A 5,540-nucleotide genomic window follows, 5' to 3' on the forward strand; every position below is an offset into this window, starting at 1 on the left:
CAAGAACGACGTTCAGCAGAATATATGACTCATGCTCCTTTAGGTTCTTTAAATTCTGTGGGTGGTGTAGCTACCGAAATTAATGCAGTCAATTATGTCTCACCTCGAAGTTGGTTAGCCACTTCTCATTTTGTTCTAGGATTTTTCTTTTTCGTAGGTCATTTGTGGCATGCAGGAAGAGCTCGTGCAGCTGCAGCAGGATTTGAGAAAGGAATTGATCGTGATTTTGAACCTGTTCTTTCCATGACCCCTCTTAATTAAACCAAAGATAAAACTATAAAAAACCAGAGATAAAACTATAAATATCTAATTTATTTTTAGATATTAGAAGGATAGTTATATCCTTTGCCATTATTCTTCCAACTGAATCCTTGTTGCTCGGCTATACTATATATAGCCGAGCATTTTTTTTGTACTGAACTAAGTTCTATCTAGGATTTTTTTTTTTTTTTCATAAGCTAGGTTAAATTGTTCGATCAACAAAAGGAGAGAGAGGGATTCGAACCCTCGATAGTTTTTAACTATACTGGTTTTCAAGACCAGAGCCATCAACCACTCGACCATCTCTCCCCAATGAGCATAACAACGGGATCATATCAGAGAAGGATATTCTGAAGGATTTCGCAGATATTTTAGAAGAGGATCCACCTTCTTCTAATAAGGAACATACTAAGGATAAAGAACATAAGAGCGATAAATCAAATATTCATCTTGATGAATATTTCTTTGAAAAAGAACAATCTGAGCAAGATATGAGGGATTTCGCAGATTTTCATGAACTTTATGTTCTTTATAGCAAATTAATAGAACAGGAAAAAACCCATCTTGATGATTACGAACCTCGAATTCGATATTTTAACAAGTTTGTTGTTCCTAAATTTCCCTCTACCCTAGTATCTGGAGTTCACGACCCTATGGCTGTCAAAGATTGTCTCGAAGTTCGCCCAAAAAAAGCTCGGCAGTTAATAATTATAAAGCCCTTTGAGAAGCTCGAGGAAAAGGAAGAACAGGAGAAAGAAGAGGAGGAAGAACCAAAGAATGAGGCCTTAGAAACAACAAAGGCCTTAGAAACAACAAAAAAAGGGTTGTTTAAACCTTTAAAACAAAAAGCTCTTGAAGAAGAAACTCTTGAACAAGAAGAAGCGGACAATGGGGGGGATGAAGAAGAGGATCCTGTATCCAAAGATATATATGTCTTTAGTTATCCTTATGAAGGAGATTTTCGTCGAGATTTGGTAAAAGGAGCTGTCCATTTTCAACGACGAAAAGTTTCAGCAATCAACCATTGGATACCGAGACCAAAGTCGATTCTTTTCGAGAGACTAAGATCAATGACTCAAAAGTCATCACATCACAAACCTGTGCCTAAGAAGGACGAAAAGAAGAGAAGAACTCCGAGATCCTTAAGAATTCGCAAACAATTTTTGGAAAGACGCGAAAGACGAAAAGAAGATCATCGCCGCCGAACACAGCAAACCTTCGACGGGGAAGTGATTCACTATGTCAGAGCTGCTCTCTTGTTTACTCATACGTATTTAAGGAAACGATTGTATTTGCCTACTTTGATAATAGCTAAAAATATTGGTCGTATTTTACTGTTTCAAGTTCCCGAATGGGAGCAAGATTGGAAAATCATGGAAAAGGAATCATATCTCAAATGTAATTATGATGGATATGAATTGATGGACCCGGATGTCCCGAAAAAGTTCCTAAAAGATTACATCAAAGAAGGTATTCAAATCAAGATTGTATATCCTTTTCGCTTAAAACCTTGGTATGAACCTAATTCTGTTGAGACTGAAAAAAAAACAACAGGATACTTAACTATCTATGGTATAGAAATTGAATCACCTTTTGGTAATCCACCAAACGTACCTTCTTTTTGGGAACCTATTGGCAAATGCATTTGGAATTATACGTCCGATCGGGAAAAACCTATTATCGAACCTATCCGCGAATTGATAAATCTTATCTGCGAATTTCTAAATGAAATACAAAAGATAGTAAAAGAAATAAAAAAGATGGTAAAGGCGATAAAGGAAAAGTTTGAGCAAAAGTTTGAGCAAAAAATAACCTAGATACTAGGAAAGAAATAAAAACTATTCGGACTAGGCCTACGTCTAATATTCAATTTTCTTTAGAAATAGTAGAAGATGAACCATTTTCAATTCAAATGGAACAAAATTTGGATCTTCCAGATCCAGATGATTGGAGAATCACAATGAATGATCGAATCAACCAAATGAATGAGGAGTATCGCTTCAATCTAGATATTTATAATAAATTGAAAGCTGATTTTAAACAGAGAATGGATCAACCTTCTCCTAACATAAAATCCAAATTGAAAAAAGAGTGGATTCAAATCAAAATTTGGCGTTCGTGTTTACAAAAGAAAAGTCTTCGCTTCATCAGGAAGAAATTGCCGTTTTTTATGAAAGTTATTCATTTTAGGGTGAAATTGCTCCTTATTGATCTCAAAATAAGTATGTTCAATATGATCGAGTCAAATTTGGAATTTTGCATGCAATTGAGTAGAAGTTTTGAAACAATTAAAAAAATATTCAATAGCAATCATCTAATTAGCAAAAACGTCGAATCCAAATGCCAAGGAAAAGAAATTTCCCAAGCGTACATTTTTCATCAAATATGGAAAGAAATAAGAAATATGAAAGGGTTATATGTCAAAGATCTTATAGAATCAAGAGCATCATCCCCTTTTATAAAAAAAAATGTGAAAGAATTTTTGGGCTCACAAGGAATATTGGATTGCAAGCATCCTGGAGAGTTAATGATTAACCATTGGAAGCAATGGTTAAAATGGTGTGCTGGCTACAGAATAGCTCCACACAGAAATAAAAAACGTAAACATGTTATTGGCAACCGGTTGGGATGGACTGAATTTGCATCATTTTTGGGAGAGAAGCGCTTTGCCACTTTTATGGCACGACTTAAGAACCGGATCAAACGTCACAGATATGATATTTTGGCATATAGTTATCTGGATCATATGAAAGAGAATAATCATGGACCCGCAATTCAATATATACCGAAACCGGATTATCAAGCTATTACTAATTTTCAAAATCCCAGTTTTTGCAAGAAGAAGAAGAAGAGGAAGAAGAAGAAAAATGATTCTTCTTGGAAAAAAAATTTTTCTTCCAAAAAGAAAAAAAAGAATTGTGATTCTTCCAAACCCAAAAAGAAAAAGATGACTGTCGATAAATTTTGCGCGGCAACTAAAAAAAACATTGCGCCACATTCTTGGAACGTATTAACTACCTGAGCTACCGAAGAAGCTTTTTGACCAATAGCGACATAAACACATATTACATTCTGATTTTTTTGATTTATAATCGTATCTGTAGCTACTGCCGTCTTACCGGTCTGTCTGTCCCCAATAATCAATTCTCGCTGACCGCGCCCTATAGGGATCATAGAATCAATAGCAATAAGACCCGTTTGAAGAGGTTCATATACAGAACGTCGTGAAATAATACCTGGAGCGGGAGATTCGATCAATCGAGATTGGGAAGATGAGATCTTCCCCTTACCATCAATAGGTCGAGCTAGCGCATTTACAACTCGACCTAAATAAGCATCACTTACTGGTATCTGAGCAATTTTTCCCGTTGCTCTCACGGAACTACCCTCTTGTATCATCAAACCATCACCCATTAATACAGCTCCAACATTATCTGATTCTAGATTTAGGGCAATACCTACTGTACCATCTACAAATTCTACTAATTCCCCTGACATTACTTTATCAAGACCATGAATACGAGCAATGCCATCTCCTACTTGAAGTACAGTGCCAATATTAACAACCTTGACTTCGTTATTATATTGTTCAATCTGTTTACATATCATACTACTGATTTCATCAGGTCGAATAGTTACCATTAACACTAGTTAATTCTCTTTTGAAAAATAAGACCTAGTATATATATATATATAACGTTAATCAGTTATGTTTTTCATGCCTAGCAGCAAGTCGATATTATGCTCGATCGTACGTAAATGTAACTCACTATTCAGACGATTATTTAGAGTTCCTAGAGCTCTTTGGACAGCTTGGCGAGAAATTTGTTGTCGAACCTGTTCAATTACTCTTTGTTGTTCCAATTGAACAGTTTCATTCTTTAAATTTTCTAATTGTTTCAAATTAACAGAAGCAACATTGATAAGATCCTCTTTTTCTTGTTCTATTTTAGAGTATCCATTTTCCCAAATTTCACGCGCTCGCATTTCTACTTCCCGTAAGCGAGCCCGGGCTTTCTCAAGCTGTGAGAAGAACCTCCTTATAGCAATATCGTGAGAATGCTCGAAATAACAGAATACAAAGTGATAGCAGAACTCAAAATAAATCTACTGATCGCAGGCCACTTCGAGGGGGTAACCTCCTTTAAGCAAGCTCAATACAATAAATTCGTCCGTACCCATCAAGGGCCTCAACCTATTCTTATATACTGGGTACGATCTAGAAAAGTAATACTACCTATGCATGTGGGATAATAAAATAAACTCACGGGACGACTTACAAAGCATATGCGTCCAACAACTCTACTCTAACAAAATAAACAGAAGGAACACACAGGTTCCTAACAAGCTGATTAGCAGCTCCTTTACATAATTCTTCAGAACTCTGAATAGTACTCACTATTTTCTGTTTACGGTTATCTAATAAATTACTTAATGAAAGTAGATTATCTATTCATAAGTTGAACGAATAATCTCTTCCCAAACTGAACACGAATCTTTCGATTCATTCAGCTTTCCCACTCGGCTTTTTTTACCAAGCCTACCCTTTTCGTTCATATTATGTAAATTAAAAAAAAAATCAATCTATCAAAGACCGAAATCTACGAAGGGCTCTTTTGCCAAAAGGGGTTTTTTGTTATCAACTGAGTTGTTGTTTTTTCTTTTCGTATTTTTTTTCTTGAATAAATTCGCTTTTGTGTAGGTCGTCGGTTCCGCATTTAAACCCCAAAAATTGTATTGGATGGGAGATTAGGACTATTTTTCAGTAGATAGATTGAATAATTCCATTGATATGAATGTTATATATCGAATTAACCTCCAACTATGCCTTTGAACCCATCTCATATTAGCACAGCGGTTGAAAGAGTACCAGTTTTGCTTGGACTTCAAGCAGTTTAGCTTTAACCATTCTAAAGATTTTCTCATATTGGTTGGGATTGGTCAAAAATTTCCCAATCAATTACGAAATGCTATAGTTCTTCCATATTGATTTTTTTCCCTTTTAGAAGTAATTCGTTGAGATCATGCACTTTTCTATCTACAAAATGCAGTTGGTTGGATCCAGCTAGATTATTCAAATATACAACTCGCACACACTCCCTTTCCAAAATAGGTCAGTACACCAAGCACCACACTGAGATTTAGTATATTTGTTTCTAAAATATTGGTATTTAACCTGAAACCCTCAGCGGAGGATAAAAAAATTAGGGAAATGAAAGAATTAGTTACATTTTTCATACGCTCTCCCCTCATAGATAAGGATACTTTTACAAAGTTTT

General features: G+C 35.4%; 1 non-coding gene across 1 annotated transcript; it reads right to left on the reverse strand.

The window, feature by feature from the left end:
- Window positions 1-484: 484 nt before the first annotated feature.
- Window positions 485-570, reverse strand: TRNAS-UGA (transfer RNA serine (anticodon UGA)). The gene has a single exon. It is a non-coding gene; the product is annotated as a tRNA-Ser (tRNA).
- Between the last annotated feature and the right edge of the window lie 4,970 nt (window positions 571-5,540).

Source organism: Cupressus sempervirens, chromosome 1 (genome assembly GCF_028749045.1).
Source record: "Cupressus sempervirens isolate cs-2001-9-10 chromosome 1, ASM2874904v1, whole genome shotgun sequence".
NCBI lineage: Eukaryota > Viridiplantae > Streptophyta > Pinopsida > Cupressales > Cupressaceae > Cupressus > Cupressus sempervirens.